This window comes from Mus caroli, chromosome 5 (assembly GCF_900094665.2).
Source record: "Mus caroli chromosome 5, CAROLI_EIJ_v1.1, whole genome shotgun sequence".
NCBI classification, from domain to species: domain Eukaryota; kingdom Metazoa; phylum Chordata; class Mammalia; order Rodentia; family Muridae; genus Mus; species Mus caroli.
The window spans coordinates 97324383-97346311 of NC_034574.1; the positions used below are offsets into that span (position 1 = coordinate 97324383).

At 39.0% G+C, this 21929-nt stretch overlaps 1 pseudogene across 2 annotated transcripts in view; it reads left to right on the forward strand.

Annotated features, from left to right (window-relative positions):
- Positions 1–20619, forward strand: part of LOC110294739 — a 34827-nt pseudogene extending 14208 nt beyond the window's left edge. For both annotated transcript variants that reach the window (XR_002377970.1, XR_003836709.1), the window contains exons 3-5: positions 1579–1745; positions 5290–5447; positions 17286–20619. The product of XR_002377970.1 is annotated as a THO complex subunit 2 pseudogene, transcript variant X1 (transcript). The remainder of the gene's footprint in view (positions 1–1578; positions 1746–5289; positions 5448–17285) is intronic.
- Positions 20620–21929: the final 1310 nt, after the last annotated feature.

The window sequence follows — 21929 nt, forward strand, 5'->3', positions numbered from 1 at the left end:
CAGAGAAACCCTGTCTTAAAAACAAACAAACAAACAAAAAAACCTGTTTGTATGTCAAATATAATTGACAACATTATACTGGTATGATTAACCTGACACTTTTATCTCCTTGCAAAAAGTTTAATTTCAGTTTGTCTGAAAGGTCATACATGTATAAACCACAACAGCAATGTTTTCCTTTTCATATGCTATCTCAGTTTCCAAGATCTGTCAGATGTCTCAGTGTGTTAAGATACTTGCCACCAAGCCCAGACACCTGAATTGGAATCGTGGTGCCTCCATGATGGAGTCAGAGAATACTGACACCCACAGATTTCTCTCTGACCTTCACATACCCTAAGTTAATAAATGTTAATTAAAATGGTTTAATTTCCCTTGCTCAGAAATTCTCATAAGGTGACATCTTCATATTACAGAACATTTACTTTCCTAATCACAGTCTCATGGACACTGATCTTTATTGGAACATTACATTTTTTAATTTAATAGTTGAGATGACTTAACCCTTTTAAAATACACAGTTGAGTGGTCTGTAGCATATTAGTCACATTGTGAAGTCACCACTAACTTTAGTCTCAGATTTCTCTCATCTGCAGAAGAAGCACTTTTAAATCTACTCTTCCCTTATCCCCTGGAAACAGCTGATATTTTCTCAGTGTATTTGCTGATTTTGGACATAACATAAACAGGATTGTAGAGTATTGTAGCTTTTGTGTGTGGGTTCTTTCATACTTCCATGTTTAATGTGTACTGATAATTCATTCCTTTTTATGGCTGTATATTTTGTTTATCCATTCATTAATAAACAGAATAGTAACTTTTAAGTATTAAAATTGAAAGTTAAACACTAGTGTATCCACAGTTAAAGTGGGTAACACCAAGATTATACATAATATGAGCAAAATGCTGTATAGAAAGGAACATAAATTAATCATGTTTTTGTTTTGTTTAAAGATTTATTTATTTATTTATTTATTTATTTATTTATTATATGTAAGTACACTGTAGCTGTCTTCAGATACTCCAGAAGAGAGAGTCAGATCTCGTTACGGATGGTTGTGAGCCACCATGTGGTTGGTGGGATTTGAACTCCAGACCTTCGGAAGAGCAATCGGGTGCTCTTACCCACTGAGCCATCTCACCAGCCCTCATGTTTTTGTTTAAGTGTGATGTTTTTCTAAAGGCCATTTTAGCTTGATTTTAAGAAATACATGAATGTACTATGTTCATCAATAAGTTATTCATTTGAAATTTGAGAACATTAGACAAATAGAGATTGTGTGTCATGTGTTTATGATCATATTTTGAATTTATCTCATTATTTGAGAAAAACATATAAAGGAAAGGAAATGAGTATAAATGAGTTAACATGACTTAAAATAATTTTTGTAACAGCAAATATTACATTTTAATATCACGTAAAATTATATCTTTATAGGGGACTTCAAGGGAGGACTTCTGGAAGGTATTTGAAAGTGACTTTGAAAGAACTCATTTTCCCCTGAAAATTCTTTTTTTGATGTCATAAATTCAATGTACACGTTAAATAATTTATGTATCATTTGTGTGTTTCTTTAGGGTCTGCTGTGCATTTCCCAATATAGAAGTAGGCTATGGTGAGTTGAAGTGACTGTTGTACCTTAAAGGAGTGGTTGAGTACCAGCTATAGAAAATCCTGCAGGTGCTTGGCAACAAATTGGGTCTTTCATACATTACTTACTTAATCTCCATAGCAACGTTGCAAGGTAAGTAAGAGTATGTTTTTCTGTCACATAGCTAAGGAAGGAGAGAAAGGATTTTGTATGTTTGTGGTAGTCGTCCTCCTTTATTCTTGCTTCTTATTTATATACTCTATTTAATGATTCAGCAAATATTAGATGAGACTTTCCTAGCATATACAAGACATAGAAAGACAGATTATTCTGTGTTGTATCATTTAGTAAGATGATATCATGCTCCCAAAACAGCTCCCAAAACAGTGCCTGGCAGATCTTTCAAAATCTGCTGTTGTAAATTCAACTAAATCCTTTCCCTAGTCATTAAAGAATCTACATAGTTTATCAGATTCAATGCATATACATTTATTTACAAAAAAAATCTTCTTGACAGGATTGATATCTTTATTTGTATTTACTAGCTTTTATCTGTTCTGAATAACTTGGACTTGAAGTATGTTTTGCCAGATAACTAGTTTAGTTACTTGAGGTGCTTAGAATTATGGTTTTTCATCTAATAGATTAATCTATTGAGAAAGGTAAAGAGACCACAGGATGTAGTCACATTCCCAAAGCTCTTCCTCTGAATGCTACATAAAATGTGTGACCAAGTCTTAGTACATTAGTCCTTTGAGGAGATCACTAATATCCCAACTATAACATTCCACCTCTGACCCTCAACATTCTCATGTCCATCTTATAATGCAAAATGCATTAAGATATCTCCCAAGTGTGCCCCAAATCTTGCCAGTTCAATTATTGTTTTAATAACAAACAAAAAAAACTCAAAGCAAATATTTACCTATGTGTGGAGGTTTGAATAGGGATGGTCCCCATAGATTCATGTGTTTGAATGCTTGGCCCATGAGGAGTAGCATTATTAGGAAGTGTGGCCTTGTTGGAGGAAGTGGTTTACTGTGGGGGTGGGCTTTGATATCTCCTATGTTTAGGCTCTTCCCAGTTCAGAGGAGATTGTCTGGCTGCCTTTGGATCAAGATGTAGTACTCTTGGCTCCTCCAGCACCAAATCTGCCTGCATAATGCCATGCTTCCCATCATGATGATAATGAACTGAACCTCTGAAACCATAAGCCAGCCCCAATTAAATGTTTCCTTTATAAGAGTTGCCTTGGTCATGGTGTCTCTTCACAGCAATGGAAAACATAAGCAAGATGGAGGTCAGAACTTGAGACTGGGGTCTTGCTGGAATAAACTAAACCATGTTTTTGTTTGGAGGAATGTGGATTTGGAAAGCAATGACTTTAAGTGGGGTTTAATAGGTCATTCTAGTAGGCATATGGAAGACATTGGTACTGAGAGTAATTTGAACTATTGGGCTTTCAGAGAAGAGGAATTTTAGTATGTTGCCTGGAGGTCATTCTTACAGTGTTTTTGTGAAGAATGTGGATGCCTTTTGCCCTTTTCTGTGGAGTCTGCCAGGGGCTAAGGAGAAGAGATTCAGCTTAGTTACATTGAGGAAGGGCTCCGAAAAGCCCAGCCTAGACTGTGTCCTATGGGTCACTCTTAAGCATTTTGATCAAGTGTAGCAAGCTTAGAATGAAAAAATACAAAATGTATGGTGGGATTAATGGGGAACCAGGAAGTGGAATGGAACTAAATCCTGTATTCGAGGATATTACATGGAATTAAGGGAATGGTGACCTAAGGGCAAGATCCCACCCAGCTAAACTGATGCATTAGCAGTTATACATGGGATAACTATGTCATGTTAGGATTTATTACGTTATAACTTTTTTGTTGTTGTTGTTGTTTTGTTTTGTTTTTTTGAGACAGAGTTTCTCTGTGTAACCCTGGCTGTCCTGGAACTCACTTGGTAGACCAGGCTGGCCTCGAACTCAGAAATCCGCCTGCCTCTGCCTCCCGAGTGCTGGGATTAAAGGCATGCGCCACCACGCCCGGCTATAACTTACTTTTATTTGGAGATGGAAATATGATTATGTATCAGATTGACAAGGGATGGGTTGTCGTGGCTATTCTCAGTTGTCAACTTGAGTATGTCTGGAATGAACTACAATCCAGAACTTATAAAGGTCTTCTGAAAGGAGTTTGAGAAAAGTGTAGGTCCAGGTGTGGTGGTACATGCCTTTAGTTCCAGCACTCAGGAGACAGAGGCATGCAGATCTTTGAGTTCAAGGCCAGTCTACAGAGCAAATTCTTGGACAGCCAAGCTTAGGCAGTGAAGGGGAAACCATTGAAAACTAAATGCAGAGGGCGATACAACCAAAGCTAACTGAACTCTGTGTACACTGAGCCTTCACTTGTTGTCCACACATGGCTGGATTTGTTCCTCTCCTCAGAGCTCTAGACACAGTTCTCAGTTTAATCCACCTTTAATTCATACGACTGTATCTATCCCATGGGCCTGTGTCCAGTCCACATTACAGCCAGGATCCTGGGCTTGTGACTCTTAGGGTGATCCATTGCTTACCCAGTTGGGTGTAGAGGATATTGGGACTTAGGATAAAAAGATACTGGGACTGTTGATCCTTCTGCTCTAGCCATCAAGTTGGATGAGGAAAGAACCCTCTGGAGGTAGGTCCCCACTTGTTCACAAACTACAAGGTGCAGAAAACCCCTTCTCTGTGTTTATTCCCACACAGATCACACTTCCCATACACTGTTTTTTTTGTGATGCCAAATTCTGTGTCTGACATTTGCCAGGGTTTCTTTCTCTTCTTTGCTTAAGACCCTGTGGAGGAAAATTCCACCCACCCCACCCCACCCCGTCTACCCTGTCACTAGTGACAAATTTGGGTGTCTTAGTTTGTTTCTTTTCTACAAATACAAAGTGCAGCACTTATGCATCCCACTGAGTTTCTGTCTGGTCTTGTCCTTTTCTTTTTACACTCCTCTCCTGTCCCAGTGCCATCTGCCCTTGTTTCAGTTTTTCTCATGGGGTTGCAGGATTGTGCTGGGTATCCCTCATCTGCCTTCCCTCTATAATGTTTCTGTTGGAGTTACTTAAAGTGTGAGATGCTGAGGATGTTTTTGTCTGGTATAAAGCCTATGCTTCTCTAGTGTAGATTAATGATCGTAAGTTTATATTTGTACATGAACATATCTGCAGAGGCCATGTCCATTTTGATTTCCACGCTTTAAACACCTTGTGGTGGTGTTTATGTAGGCACTTATTCTTAGAATTATTGAAGAGAATATAAAGAAATCAAGAACACCTGGGGTGTTTCAGAGTGGCCCTCCTGGTATCTCTTGTTATCTCTGCCCTGAGGTGTAGTGTATCCTTGAAGGCAAAGTCCTCTTTTTAATGATGTGTGTTGATTTTGTGAGGTTATATAGATCATTTCATGGAAATAGTGTCATCTAAAAATTTATATTTCTAAATTACACCAGGGTATACCTTTTTTTTTTTTTTTTTTTTTGGACAACCAGATTATTTGTCACCTACCCAGTAGATACTCCGTTTAGCTTTGTTGACAGGAATTTAGTAAAATTCAGTTTTACAGAAAAAGTACTAAGTCTTAAAAGCTGTTTTCCTGTGTTATGACAGTTGGATAGTTTTCAATAGAGCAGTACTGAAAGCAATCCATTTTTTTTAGTGCCTAAAAAGCATAAACACACCCTCGATCTGTGCTGCTTTGCTGATAAGCTGCCTCTTCCCACATCGTTGATTAGAGAGATTTGTACAACTCCTCCTGTGTGCCAGGCCCTGGTCAAAGCTGATGGTCTCTCCTCTCCCTCACAGACTGCTTCTAAGGTAAGTACCATAGTTCCTATGGAAACAGGAAAACTGAAAAGTGAGATGCCTTTCTCTGTTCTCTCTTACTTCTCACTTGAGGGCATTGTGTGCTTTAGTCCTTGACTCACACACCAGGGAAGACAACCATGGAAACTTGGATCTCATGGTACAGGTTCTGTGGGCAGATATCTCTAGTATTGATTCCTCATACTTTTAGGGACTAAATTAGCATCACTAAATCTTAGGACCTTCATTTCTGAAGGTCAATAACTCTATGAGAATTCAGTAAGCAATGAAACACCATGTTATTTATATTTACCCCATGTGATAAAATTTATGTTAAATATTTTACCAGGAAAAAGTGTCTATAACTGACACAAGTGTTCTGACGATTTCACCTGGTTCTGTTGCCGTTTGTTTCCACTTTTGCTCTTAAATTAGTTGAGTCTGCACAAGTGAGATCATGTAGAGAATGGAAAAGAGAATGAGTCACTACTGGAGAATAATTGCAGTGGGTCAAGCGCTTACCTGGATTTCTCAGGAACCAGGAATAATGAAACAGCTGCCCATCTTCCTGGCTTTGGAAAAATCATGTGGCTGGACCAAGAAATCCAGTCAATTTTTTGTAACTTTTCGTTGTACAGAACCAACATCAACCTGTTCTTGTGGACTTCAGGCTTAGGGCCCTTTCTATTTCTAGCTAGTTATCTAGACATGTTTTATTGTGAATATGGGTTAGGGAAAAATGCTCTTCCTGCCACTACATAGATAAAGGGTACTTAGGATCTGGCTGAAAGCAACGTGAGAGTTGAATCAGCAAGACTGATAGGATTCTGAATATTTGGCAAAAGGATTTAGGATTCTAGAAAAGTATTATGATTCAGAGAGGACTTTAAATCCAGGGTACTGGAGATGTTGTTCAGTTGATAGAATGCTTGCCTAGTATGCACACAGCATTGGACTTGATCCTAGCACCACTTAAAGGAGCATAGTGGTCTATGCTTGCAATACTATCATTTGGAAAGTGAAGGTGGGAGAATCGGAAGCTCAGGAATCCTCAGCCCTCAGCTACACAGCACATTGAAGGCTGGCCCATTCTGTATGAGACACTGTCACAATCAAACATACAAAATAAAATATTTAAAAAATCTTAAATCAAGGGGAGCTTGGAGAGACAGTTCGGCCTGTAATGTGCTTCCTGGGTAAGCAGGATGACCCAAGTTTAAGTCCCAGAACCCACATAAACAGCAGGCATGGTAGCACATACTAGTAATCTCAGCACTGGGGAAGCAGAGACAGGAAGAACCTTGAGGCTTACTGGCCAGCCACCCTAGCCTATTTAGCCAGCTCAGGTCCTACTGAGAGACTGTCTCAGATAGTAAGATGGATAGCTCTGAAGAGTAATACCCAACCTAGACCTCTGGTTTCTGCTTGTACACACACACACACACACACACACACACACACACACAGAGAGAGAGAGAGAGAGAGAGAGAGAGAGAGAGAGAGAGAGACATAGAAATATTTAAAAGGACCTTAATCCGTCTTAAGTTCACCCCTATTCTGTAACCTTTCCAGAAAAGCACTGTTTGTTTGTTCCTGGCATCTGTCTTTACCTATTACAGAGTTATCAGAGTATATTCACTGTTGTTTCCTAACTTTCTCCCTGACTTATTCCCCTCAGTTTTACATTCTTAGTAGACATTGATTTATCCTGTATTTCTCAGATAAAGTAATTGTGCAGGTCCTATTCTTGGCTCTTGGAGCATATCAGTGGAAAAGATACCCTTGCCCACATTCAAGGAAGAATGAGATGGAGAGTAGACAGTAAACAGAGTAGACTATGTAGGACCTTAGATAATGCTGCTTCTACAAGAGAAGAGAAGATGAAGCAAAGCCTTGAAGAGTCACAGTTCACACTGGATATCATGTTACAATACTTGCACGTCACTCACATGATTACTTACACATACATTAACACTTAGTAAGAATATAGTCTGTATACTTTGTCATTCTTTTTCATACTAACCTCTGCTCTGCTGAACTAGCCAGTTGGAACTAAAAAGATGAGTCAAACTGCACTGTAATTACATTCAAGGTTTTCCTAATGATTCCTGTGAAAATCAGGAATGATAGGTAACTGACAATTAAAAGTCAATAGACTGTCTTAAATATGTCCATCACTTTCAAGATACTAAGATGAACATCAAGGCAGTTCCTTGGTAACTTGACACTGTTTTCTCAGTTTCTGGATGGAGTTTGCAGACTCAGAGCCACAGTGTGTCATAGAGAGATGTCTTAAGATGTGTAGGTCACTTTTTTCTGAGTTTACACTGACTCTGTCACAGGTTAATGCTTTCAGTACTGCTCTAAAAGTTAACTAGTAAAAGATTTGGCAGTGGAGAGGAAATCTCATTTACCACAACCCTGATTTGGAGACCACTGTTAGAGCTTACTTGGATTCTAGGAGGCCAACATCTGGTGTGGCCACTTGCCACAGTGGAGGCAATGGTACTGAATACCTGGCTGATAGCTTTAAAAACTGAAATTCTGCAGCTGGGTATTTTATCTTGACAATGAGATGGTACCATTAAGTGCATCATTTCATTTCCTCAGTATGGCATGTAGAAAGTGGGATTTGTCAAGATAACCCTGTAGTTACTGTGAGACACAAAAGATCACTAAGTATCAATGATTTGGCAGACAACCTGGGAGTAACAGAGCCCTGGGAGAGAGGATGTCTACCCTGTAGGCCAAATGCACTTCTGATATGACTTAATACTGAGTGACCTGGTCAATTTCAAAAGCAAAACAAAACAAAAAATTGAGGAATGGAAGTAGGCAAAGAAGCACAAAACATGAAACTAGAAAAGAGACTTAGCTGGGGTGGAGGCGGATAAGGAAGGTTGAAGGTTGAGATGAGAGGGAAGGAGGATCTTCTAAGACCAAGCTGGTACAAAATGCTACATTGGTATCCTAATACCTCATATGCTGGTTCAGTCCAGTCATGTGTTTGAGTCCAAGGCTTTTGTCATGTCATAGTAGAATGTCATCCTTCCAGCTCTTAGAAAGGCTTATCTGTTGATTAAACTTTATTTATTTGTTTTTGTTTTTTGTTTTCGAGACAGGGTTTCTCTGTGTAGCCTTGGCTGTCCTGGAACTAAGTCTGTAGATCAGGCTGGCCTCGAACTTAGAAACCCACTTGCCTCTGCTTCCCAAGTGCTGGGATTAAAAGCGTGCGCCACTACTGCCTGACTGATTAAACTTTCATATTTAAAAATTAGGCAGTAATCAAAGGATAAATTAAATAAATAATAAATACGTATACACTTGTGCGCGCACATACACACACATTATTTTTTGTTTGGTTGGTTTTTAAGTCAAGGTTTCTCTGTGTAGCCCTGGCTGTCCTGGAGCTTGCTCTGTAAACAAGGCTGGCCTTGAACTCAGAGATTCACCTTCCTCTGTCTCCCAAGTGCTGGGATTAAAGACATACACACATTTATATGTGTGTATATATCTTGGGATAGATACATATCCTAAGAAGGAAATAATAATCTGGGGTAGAAGAACCTGGGAAGTTTTAATGTCTTAACTTCATAGCTCATGCTCCTACATGGAGCTAGTGATGGTGAACAAAATGATTTTCCACCAAGTTGGTGTAACTTGTGATAGCAGTGATGTTGTTGTTGTTGTTGATTTGTTTGTTTGTTTAAACTTGTAGTAGAAGGATAGAGTAGATGGTCTGGCTTTCCTGTTCAGTTTATGCATTGCTGTTGTGTAATTGTAATGAAGATTGTCAGTTGAATTGCCAGGCATGTAGTGTAAGGTGATCTGCTACATTACAGATTTTGATTTCTTCTTTACAGCCTATGAAATTTTCTTTTCTTTTTTTTTTTTATATATTTTTGAAAATTTTTATTAGATATTTTTTTTTATTTACATTTCAAATATTATCCCCTTTCCTAGTTACCCCTCCAAAAATCCTCTATCCTCTCACCTCTCCCCCTGCTCCCCAACCTACCCACTCCTGCTTCCTAGCCCAGGCATTCCCCTATACTGAGGCATAGAGCCTTCACAGAACCAAGGGCCTCTCCTCCCATTGATGACTGACTAGGCCATCCTCAGCTACATATGTAGCTAGAACCATGAGTCTCACCATGTGTTTTCTTTGATTGGTGGTTTATTCCCAAGGAGCTCTGGGGTTACTGGTTAGTTCATATTGTTGTTCCTCCTAGGGGGCTGCAAACCGCTCAGCTCTTCGGGTACTTTCTTTAGCTCCTTCATTGGGTACCCTGTGCTCCATCCAATGGGTGACTAGGAGCATCCACTTCTGTATTAGTGAGGCACTGGCAGAGCCTCTCAGTAGACAGCAAGTTCTTGTTGGCATCTGCCATAGTGTCTGGGTTTGGTGGTTGTTTATGGGATGGATCACCATGTGGGGCAGTTTCTGGATGGTCATTCCTTCAGTCTCTACTCCAAACATTGTCTCTGTAACTGCTTCCATGGGTATTTTGTTCCCCATTCTAAGAAGGATCGAAGTGTCCACACTTGAGTTTCATGTATTTTGCAAATTGTATCTTGGGTATTTTGAGCTTCTGGGTTAATATCCACTTATCAGTGAGTACATATCATGTGTGTTCTTTTGTGATTCAGTTACCTCACATAGGATGATATCCTCCATGTCTATCCATTTGTCTAAGAATTTCATGAATTCATTGTTTTTAATAGCTGAGTAGTACTCTATTGATTAAATGTACCTCATTTGCTGTATACATTCCTCTGCTGAGGGACATCTGGGTCATTCCAGCTTCTTGCTTTTATAAATACGGCTGCTATGACCATAGTGGAGCATGTGTCCTTATTACCAGTTGGAGCATCTTCTGGGTATATGCCCAGGAGGAGTATTGCTGGATCTTCTAGTAGAACTATGTGCAATTTTCTGAGGAACCACCAAACTGATTTCCAGAGTGGTTGTACCAGCTTGCAATCCCACTGGCAATGGAGGAGTGTCCCTCTTTCTCCACATCCTCACCAGCATCTGCTGTCACCTGAGATTTTGATCTTAGCCATTCTGACTGGTGTGAGGCGGAATATCAGGATTGTTTTGATTTGCATTTCCCTGATGATTAAGGAGATTGAACATTTTTTCAAGTGCTTCTCAGCGCTTTTGTATTCCTCAGTTGAGAATTCTTTGTTTAGTTCTGTACCCCATTTTTAATGGGCTTATTTGGTTTTCCATGCATTTTTTTATCGTGTGTGTGTGTGTGTGTGTGTGTGTGTGTGTGTGTTGGATATTAGCCCCCTATCGGATTTAGGATTGGTGAAGATTTTCCCAATTTATTAGTGGCCTTTTTGTCTTATTGGCAGTGTCCTTTGCCTTACAGAAGCTTTATAATTTTATGAGGTCTCATTTGTCGATTCTTGCTTACAGCACAAGCCATTGCTGTTTTATTCAGGAATTTTTTTCCCTGTGCCCATATCTTCAAGGCTCTTCCCCACTTTCTCCTCTGTTAGTTTCAGTGTCTCTGGTTTTATGTGGAATTCCTTGATCCACTTAGACTTGACCTTTGTACAAGGAGATAAGAATGGAACAATTCACATTCTTCTACATGCTAACCACCACTTTAGCTAGCACCATTTGTTGAAAATGCTTTCTTCTTTCCACTGGATGGTTTTAGCTCCGTTGTCAAAGATCAAGTGACCATAGGTGTGTAGGTTCATTTCTGGGTCTTCAATTCTATCCCATTGATCTACCTGTCTGTCACTGTACAAGTTCCATGCATTTTTTATCACAACTGCTCTGTAGTACAACTACAGGTCTGACATGGTGATTCCACCAGAGGTTCTTTTATTGTTGAGAATAGTTTTTGCTATCCTATGTTTTTTTGTGATTCCAGATGAATTTGCAAATTGACCTTTCTAACTCAGTGAAGAATTGAGTTGGAATTTTGATGGGGATTGCATTGAATCTGTAGATTGTTTCCAGCAGGATAGCCATTTTTAGTATATGAATCCTGCCAATCCACGAGCATGGGAGATCTTTCCATTTTCTGAGATCTTCTTCGATGTCTTTCTTTGGAGACTTGAAGTTCTTATCATACAGATCTTTCACTGCCTTAGTTAGAGTCACGCCAAGGTATTTTATATCATTTGTGACTATTGTGAAGGGTGTTGTTTCCCTAATTTCTTTCTCTACCTGTTTATCCTTTGTGTAGAGAAAGGCCACTGATTTGTTTGAGTTAATTTTATATCTAGCTACTTCACTGAAGGTGTTTATCAGGTTTAGGAGTTCTCTGGTGGAATTTTTGGGGTCACTTAGATATACTACCATGATGAGGCCTACTTGATCATGATGAATGATCATTTTGATGTGTTCTTGGATTCGGTTTGTGAGAATTTTATTGAGTATTTTTACATCGATATTCATAAAGGAAATTGGTCTGAAGTTATCTTTCCTTGATGAATCTTTGTGTGGTTTAGGAATCAGAGTAATTGTGGCTTCATAGAATGAATTGGATAGAGTACTTTCTGTTTATATTTTGTGGAATAGTTTGAGGAGTATTGGAATTAGGTCTTCTTTGAAGGTCTGATAGAACTCTGCACTAAACCCATCTGGTCCTGGGCTTTTTTTGGTTGAGAGACTATTAATGACTGTTTCTATTTCTCTTGGGGATATGGGAGTGTTTAAATCGTTAATCTGATCCTGATTTAACTTTGGTACCTAGTATCTGTCTAGAAAAGTGTCCATTTCATCCATGTTTTTCAGTTGTATTAAGTATAGGCTTTTATAGTAGGATCTGATGGTTTTTAGGATTTCCTCAGTTTCTGTTATTATGTCTCCCTTTTCATTTCTGATTTTGTTAATTTTAGGATACTGATTTTGTTAATTAAGATAGGTTAGTCTGGCTAAGGGTTTATCTGTCTTTTTGAATTTCTCAAAGAACCAGCTCCTGGTTTGGTTGATTCTTTGTATAGATCTTTTTTTTTTCTATTTTATCAATTTCAGCCCTGAGTTTATTTTCTGCCATCTACTCCTCTTGGGTGTATTTGCTTCCTTTTGTTCTAGAAATTTCAGGTGTGCTGTGAAGCTGCTAGAGTATGCTCTCTCCAGATTCTTTGTGGAGGCACTCAGAGCTATGAGTTTTCCTCTTAGCACTGCTTTCATTGTGTCCCACAAGTTTGAATATGTTGTGGCTTCGTTTTCATTGAACTCTAAAGTCTTTAATTTCTTTATTTCTTCCTTGACCAAGTTATCATTGACTAGAGTGTTGTTCAGCTTTTATGTGTATGTGAGTTTTCTATTATTTATGTTGTTGTTGAAGATCAGCCTTATTCTGTGGTGATCTGATAGGATTCATAAGATTATTTTTGTAGCTGTTGAGGCCTGTTTTGTGACCAATTACATGGTCAGTTTTGGAGATTGTACCACGAGGTGTTGAGAAAAAAAGTATATCCTTTTGTTTTAGGATAAAATGTTCTATAGATATCAGTTAAATCCATTTGGTTCATAACTTCTGTTAGTTTCACTGTGTCTCTGTTTAATTTCTGTTTCCAGGATCTGTCCGTTGATGAGAGTGGAGTGTTATAGTCTCCCACTATTTTTGTGTGCAGTGCAATGTGTCCTTTGAGCTTTACTATAGTTTATTTAATGAATGTGGATGCCCTTGCATTTGGAGCATAGATGTTCAGAATTGAGAGTTCATCTTGGTAAATTTTACCTTTGATGAGTATGAAGTGTCCCTCCTAATCTTTCTTTGATAACTTTAGGTTGAAAGTCGATTTTATATGATATTAGAATGGCTACTCTAGCTTGTTTCTTGGTACCATTTGCTTGGAAAATTGTTTTCCAGCCTTTTACTCTGAGGTAGTATCTGTCTTTGTCACTGAGGTGGGTTTCCTGTATGCAGCAAAATGTTGGGTCCTGTTTATATAACCAATCTGTTAGTCTATGTCTTTTTATTGGGGGATAGAGTCCATTGATATTAAGAGATATTAAGGAAATGATTATTACTTCTTGTTATTTTTGTTGTTAGAGGTGGAATTATGTTTTTGTGGCTATCTTCCTTTTGGTTTGTTAAAAAAAAGATTATTTTCTTTCTTTTTCTAGAGTGTAGTTTCCCTCCTTGTTTTGGAGTTTTCCATTTATTATCTTTTGATGGGCTGGATTTGTAGGGAGATATTATGTAAATTTTTTTTCATGGAATATCTTGGTTTCTCTATCTATGGTAATTGAGAGTTTTCCTGGGTATAGTAGCCTGGGCTGGCATTTGTGTTCTCTTAGGGTCTATGACATCTGCCCAGAATCTTCTAGCTTTCATAGTTTCTGGCTAGAAGTCTGGTCTAATTCTAATAGGTCTGCCTTTATATGTTACTTGACCTTTTCCCCTTACTGCTATTAATATTCTTTCTTTGTTTTGTGCATTTCGTGTTTTGATAATTATGTGATGGGAGGAATTCCTTTTCTGTCTATTTGGTGTTCTGTAGGCTTCTTGTATGTTCACAGACATCTCCTTCTTTAGGTTATGGAAGTTTTCTTTTATAATTTTTGAAGATATTTACTCGCCCTCTAAGTTGGGAATCTTCACTCTCTTCTATTCCTATTATCCTTGGGTTTGGACTTTACATTGTGTCCTGGATTTTCTTGATGTTTTGGGTGAGGAGCTTTTTGCATTTTGCATTTCCTTTGATTGTGTGTGTTTTCTATGGTATCTTCTGCACCTGAGATTCTCTCTTCTATCTCTTGTATTCTGTTGGTGATGCTTGCATCTATGGCTCCCAATATCTTTCCAAGATTTTCTATCCCCAGAATTGTCTCTCTTTGTGATTTCTTTATTGTTTCTACTTCCATTTTTAGATCCTGAATGGTTTTGTTCAATTCCTTCACCTGTTTGGTTGTGTTTTCCTGCAATTCTTTAAGGGATTTTTGTGTTTCCTCTTTAAGGGTTTCTACCTGTTAATTTCTGTTTTCCTGTATTTCTTTAAGGGAGTTATATGTCCTTCTTAAAATCCTATGTCAGGGGGGCTAGAGAGGTGGCTCAGTGGTTAAGGGCACTGACTGCTCTTCTGAAGGTCCTGAGTTCAAATCCCAGCACATGGTGGCTCACAACCATCCATAATGAGATCTGATACTCCTTTGTGGTGAGTCAGAGACAGCTGCAGTATGTTTATATGTAATAAATAAATAAATAGTTTTTAAAATCCTATGTCAGCATCATGAGATATGATTTTAAATCATCATCTTGCTTTTCCCATGTGTTGGGGTATCCAGGGCTTGCTGTGGCTTGAGAACTGGGTTCTGATGATATCAAGATACCCTGGTTTCTGTTGCTAAGATTCTTGCATTTGCCTTTCACCACCTAGTTTATCTCTGGTGCTAGATGGCCTTGCTGTCTCTGGCTGGAGCTTGTCCCTCCTGTGGGTCTATAAGCCTGTGTCAGCACTCCTGGGAAACCAACTCTCTCTTGGCAGGGACCCATGCACAGCAGGCTGTGGAACAGCCTCAGCTTCTATAAGGTCTTCTAGTACTTGGAAAATGTTCTTCATTATTAATGTCTTCCCAGGTGTAACCTATAGTAGTGAGGATCCTGAAGTTCTCCAGCATCACATCTTTGTAGAGGCTCTTCTGGGGAGAATTGAGCCCTCTCTTTCCAAGTGAAACTCACATGCATATCCTCATAAGTCAGTGCTTCCTGGAGGCCCTGGTTGGCCAGTGAGTCTTGAATGATGTGACCACCTTCCTTAGGGTTAGAGTGTGCTGAAAAGACCCAGTTTAGTGCTTCCTCGGCCAGGCTTGTCTAGTCTTTATATTTTTAAGACATTATGTAACTTTTTACACAAGATAATGTGATAAGAAAACACAATTGTTATACTGCTTTGTTCACTTGAAATACATTCTGAGCATAATTCTGTTTTCTTAAATTTTTGTTTACCATATATTTTCTGGTGTCACCTTAGAATAGTATTGGAAATAAATAACATATTTAAAGAATATATTCGGGGCTGGTGAGATGGCTCAGTGGGTAAGAGCACCCGACTGCTCTTCCGAAGGTCCAGAGTTCAAATCCCAGCAACCACATGGTGGCTCACAACCATCTGTAACAAGATCTGACTCCCTCTTCTGGAGTGTCTGAAGACAGCTACAGTGTACTTACATATAATAAATAAATAAATCTTTAAAAAAAAAGAATATATTCATATGCATTTTGTAATATCACCATTCCTTAAAAATTAGCACTCCAAATGAATGACTTTATAGCAAAAACTGCACATATAAAAAAGTTCTTCTAGATTTTTTTTTAATGTCGAGACTGTCTGTAGGGGTGTGCATACATTTAAAGACTTCAGATACCATGATCACTGGAGGAAACAGGCCCTTAGTTTCCACCAGCAGGGTATAAGGTTTTTTCCAGACCCTAAAGCCACTTAGAATGAGGTTCCAACTGAACTGTTAAAGACAGAGAGAGAGAAAGCAGTTTGTTCTTCAAAAGACAATAGAACAGAACATGCTAACTAGTGTGCTCCTTCAACTGGTTTCCTGCAGTGTGGTCGGAAACAAGGACAGAGGCATGAAGCACACCACTGGCAGCATGGTGTCCCAAAGTCAGGTGTTGATCATGGAGCTGCCAAACGGAAGAGACATGAGTTAGTAAGCAAGACTACTAAATGCTGTGGCTATGCCTTAAAAACTGTCTGCTGGTGAACAAGGTGTTTCATTGTATGTATACTAGCTGATGACAGTTTGCTTTGGAAAGGAAAGCTCCTTGCCCAGCTCCTTTTACAGACCTCAAGACCCTAACTAAGCACAACTGAAGTCTTGATGAAAGTACCATTCAGACCTTAGAACCCAGCAGGTAGGCAGCAGCACCTACCAGCAGGAAAACAGAGACCTAATCCATCAAAATCCATACCTTGGGGAAGTTGCCTGATGGACTTTGTCTTTTGGCTTCAGGCTAACTGAGGTTTGTCAGCCCAGGATGTGTTTTTTTGTGCTTAATACTTCACCATTAGAGTAGTACCAAACAGCACTGGGTCCTGAGCACCCTGTATAGTCGCCAGCGGGCTGATAAAGATTCTGTATTGGTTTGAATCTATGTCCAAGTAGTCTTCTTTGGTGCATCCTTCACAACAGTTGGTGGCCAACAAGCTCAGTGGCATTTTTGGAGAATCTTTGTCTTGGGGATTTTTTTTCTTTTAATCCTACAGGTGCTCTGTGTGTATATTAGGTTATCCAGTTCCATTTCTATGGGATTTCTGTATGTATGGATATGTGTGTGAATATGTGTGGGTATTATTGTGCATATGGGTTTTCTGTGGCTCTTTGTCTTCTATTTGTTTTTTTCTATTCCAGTTTGTTTTTGTTTTATTATTATTTTGATAGCTGTTTTCTAAGGAGAGACAGAAAGGGTTCAGATGAGAGAGAAGGAGAAATAATAATCAGAATATATTGTATGAAAAAATATTTTCAATAAAAGAAAAGTGACAAATATATAAATGTTTTTTCAGTTACTATATTGTTTTCATTCATTTGCATTGATACAATTTTATTATCTCTGAAACAAATTCTTAAATCTGTGATACATAACAATAATCATGTTCTGTAACTCTTAGAATAGCTTTTCTTTCTCTATGACTGCAGAAGAACTAATAATGTGCAGACATGACTCTTTATGCTGTCCCTGGAGAGTTCAGTTAGGTGAGTGGTGATTACAGTGATTATGAGTGGCTGCTTCTCTCCAGGCTTTCCTAACTTATTGGACATTATTTGGTCCCATATTTCTTAAGGCAACTTCTATATAGGAGACTATGCATGGTCTGGCTACTAACACACTCTTGTTTTTCTTTTGTTTTAAATAGGGACTGACAAGTGGTGACTGTGAGATGCACAGGGAACAGATGGAGCAGCTGGTGCGGTGCATGAAAGGTCAAGTGCTGGGACTGATGGTGTCCTGTCGCACACAGGCCAGTGTCTCAGTGTGACCATGAGATTCAGCAGTCAGCCTTGCCCAGGTGTCCTCTCCAGTCTCCAGTGGACCTGGAAGTTGGAGGCAGAAGTGGGGGTGCCAGGATCCACGTGTTACTGTGTGGTCCTGAGTGGATTTGCCATAACAAGTACATTACTTATGTCTGGTTTATCATACGATGCTGGTCTTTATAACTAATCATTAATCTTCTACACTATTTTCCATAAGCTTTACCCATGGATGAAAGATTTTTTAACTTTTCCTCACATGATAGATCTAGACTTTGAAATATTGAACTAAGGGGAAAAAACCTGGAAAGTATGTTGAGAAGTACGCACAATTGCTGCCCTGCCTAACTCTTCAGGTGACAAGTAGCTGTCTAAAGCTTGGAACTGTCAAAGGACTTCTGAGTATGCTTCCAGCCACAAGTCAGTGACATCTTAACCAGTGTGTGGAGGAGGAGGGCATTGGTTTCCACACTGAGGCAGCTCTGTGGTGGTTGTTCCTCTCAGGTACCCTCTACTGGTAAACTTGAACTATACTGACAGACCATAGCACAGCTATGTCCCCATCGTGCTGGAGTTTGTATGAAGAGTCAGGATGTTAATACTACATTTTTTTGCCTTCTTTCTCATAGCTAATGTCTATGGAACTAGCTGTATTACTTGTTTTTTGTTTTGTTTTGTTTTTTATTGTTATAGCTCTGTTAAATGGCCCCCCAAATTTCCAGATAGTATCCCTAACTGCAACAGAAGAATTTTATGGATCCTTAACTCACAATAAGTTTGACTTTCAACAATTTGTTCAGTGTGAATATTTTTACGTCTTTTTCATGCTTCCACTTACTTGGAACTCAGTTTATTCTTAAAAACTGTCTAGTAGAACCAGCTTATTAAGTGTTACTTTGGTATGCAGTGAAATGGTCAATTAAGCAATATTGAAGAAAGATACTTTGACTGTTTTGAAATTTATTATGAATCATAAAACAAAAATCATTTCATAGTATTTCAGAGATAAAGTCTCAACTGTTCTTAGTCCAATATGTCAGTAGAATTTATAGTGCAAATAAAATTTGCTTAATTAAAAGATTTTTTTTTGAAAGTCCATCTATTATCAGAAAGCACCAGGAAGAAGTTGTATTAGTAGCTGCTGTTTTCATTGGAAGAGTTTTTCATTAAATTTCTGTGTAAAATCTATTCTTAATAAGAGATTTTGTTTGTTTTCCAAACATAGTATATAGTGTGATCTTTTACAATCGAAATGGATAAGGAAGAAACAAGTGAGGGCTGGTGATGGTCTTATAACCACTACAGAAACTCTGTGTTTAGTGCTGTATCTTGTATTCATTCTCATGTTAATTAATTACTAGATGTTGTCAGTCATGTCTCCAGTGAAAACAGGAGTGATAGGGCTTTCTGAGTCAGTTGATGAATGAATCATACTAATTTTTAACAGTTTTTTCATATAATTTTGTCTCCATCTTTTCAGTATGTTGAACAAGTTCTTCTAGGTGGTAAAGTTTGTGTTCCAGGTATATTGAGTTTATGTATTTATCATGTATGCACTGTTGTTAGGTGAAAACATACTTCAACTTGATGGGCAGCCATTATTCAGTATTCATGTGTACTGATGTTGATATATATTAGATACTGTGTTTTACTATACCTACAAGGTTATACAAAATTCTTTCCTTTTACTCATGAGTTCTATCTGTTTGGATTTTTTGTTTGTTTAGATTTTTTTCTTCGTGTGTTAAAAAATATAGTTTAATGCTTTTTCTGGTACCTTGCCCTTTGTTGGCATAATTGGGATATAAATCGTTCAAATCTCCACAATTAAGAGTTTCAGAAATATGTGATACTGGCCACTTGACTTAATAAAGACTAGATATGCAAAACAGGTGGAAAAAAATACCTATTTCCTCACTAAAAACAATTGAATATTTTTCTTATTATTAGCAAATATTAGTAATAGCATAGACTGAATAATTTCTATGTTTTGGCAAGCACATAGTGAGACAATGCTTATTACAGTAAGTACTCATTTCAGTTAACTAACTGGGTACTGTAATTCCAATAGGGCTGTAATGCATGGAAACTCACTCTTCAGATTCCTTAGAGCTGTAACCTGAGACAGTTGAAGGGCCCATAGTTCATTTGGGAGGTGTAGATAGTAGTGAAGCTGAGGAAGCCTGCAAAGGAAAGGTGTACAGAGGGTGTGCTGTCAAGCTGGCTAACACTGCAGGATGCTAGAACTGTATTTCCTTTGTGCTACTCTGGAAAAACTAGAACACACAATTCAGACATACCTCATGTGAAGAATTGGGGTACAGAACTAGTCTGGGGCAGTGGTAGCTATCCTGTACAGTGAACAGCAGTTCTTGGCAACTTGTGATCAAGAGCTGTAGCTGGACATGATGGCACATGCTTGCAGTCCCAGCACCTGAGAGGTAGAATCAGGAAGAACAGGAGTTTAGGGGGAACCTGGGCTACATGGACTGTGTCCAAAAAAAAAAAAAAAAAAAAAAAAAAAAAAAAAAAAAAAAAAAGAGAAGAGCAGTAGCTGAAGATTGGTAGACCCAGACTATGATTATAATACCCACATTGTCCCTTACATGTATACTTGACAGTCCAGCCTCTTAGTACAGTGAGATGGCGTCCTGTGCGCTTGCACTGCATGACTGTGTAGCCCACGCAGGCAGAGCCAGGCAAGGCTGAAAGGCACAATGAGAAGACAATGCTGTGGTTCTGACCCTGGTGGTATTTACTATCCATGTGATCAGGTCTCATCTGTAAGATCAGAAGATGAATCAGTACACACCACTCTCAGGTGTGTTTGGTCTGAAGCACATTTGAGCTGAACTTTGCACAGAAGAGAGGAGGAGGTGCCTTGTTTTACAAAGAGGGAGGTCTGTTTAATCAGCAAGATGGAAAAGATTTCTTGGCAATTTAAATTTTCAAAGGCTAAAAGGACAGATGTTGTCCAGTGAAAATTAAAAACTTACCTAAAAGGCTTTTTTAAGTTTCTACTTGAACACATATTTCACAACTGCAGGTTTGGGCTTCTTTTTCCCTTATGTTACATCATGAACATGCCACATGTTAACATGCATAATATACAAAGTATGTAATGTAATGTAATGTAAATTGATATGGTATGACTGGTTATATCTATATATTAATACTAAATTATGAATGTATAATTGATGTGAAATAAAACACATCCCTGATATTGAACACAGCTTGGTTCATTTTTTTTAATATATCGCCTCCAGAGATATGGGGCTTTAATGTTTTGTTTATTTGTTTGGTTTGGTTTGGATTTATTGAAAATAGACTCTTAAGCTGGGCGTGGTGGCACATGCCTTTAATCCCAGCACTCGGGAGGCAGAGGCAAGCGGATTTCTGAGTTCGAGGACAGCCAGGACTACACAGAGAAACCCTGTCTCAAAAAAAAACAAAAAAACAAACAAACAAAAAAAAAGACTCTTCTCTTATATATTACATCCCAGTCAAAGATTCCTCTCCCTCCACTTCCCTGAGCTCCCACCCACAATCCATTTCCCCTCTCTCCCTTCAGAAAAGAGCAGGCCTCACAAGAGACAACCAAACATGGCAAAACACAAGACAAGGGAAAGGCCCTCACATGGAAGTTGGACAGTGTAGCCCAACAAGAGAAAGAGTCCCAGATGGCACATGCCCCTACTCTTAGGGCCTGACAAAAGCAGCAAGCTAACAGCAGCCAACAGCAGACATAACACGCAGAGGACCTGGTACAGACACCTGCAGGCCCCATCACTGCTTTCAGTCTCTCTCAACCCATATGTGCCCTGCATTGTTAATTCAGTGGGCCCTCCTGGTGTCCTCCATCCTCTGATTCCTACAGTCTGCTCTCTCTTCTGCACAATAGCAGAAACCAATGGAGACCTCAAATTTAGGAGCTCTGTCTGTATAATGTCTAGCTGTGGGTCTCTCTCCACTCCCACCTGGTGCTGAAGACACAGCTGATCAAAGCACTTGTCTGTGGTTATAGCGGAGTATCATTAGGAATCATTTTAATTTTTAAACACCAGTCAGTCATGTTTAGTTCTACCCCTAGGTCTCTGGGCTATCCAGTCTCCAGTTGCTGACTATCCAAGCAGTATCAGGTATGGGCTCCCTCTGGTGGGGTGAGGCCTCAAGTTGATTGGCTACTCCCACACGTTCTGTGCCACCATTACCCCGGCACATCTTGTAGGCAGGACAAATTGTAGGTCAAAGGCTTTATGGCAGATTATGTGTGGTAGTTTGAATGAAAATGCCAGTAAGCTCATAGGATGTGGCACTATTAGGGGTTGTAACCTTGCTGGAGAGGGTGTGTCTTTGTTGGAGGAATTGAGTTACTGGGAGCAGGCTTTGAGGTCTCAGATGCTCAAGGGAGGCCCTGTGTGGCACACAGTCTTTCTGTTGCTTACAGACCAATATGTAGAACTCTCAGCTCCTCTGGCACCTTGCCTGGATGCGTGCCACCATACTTCCCACCACTAAACCTCTGGAAT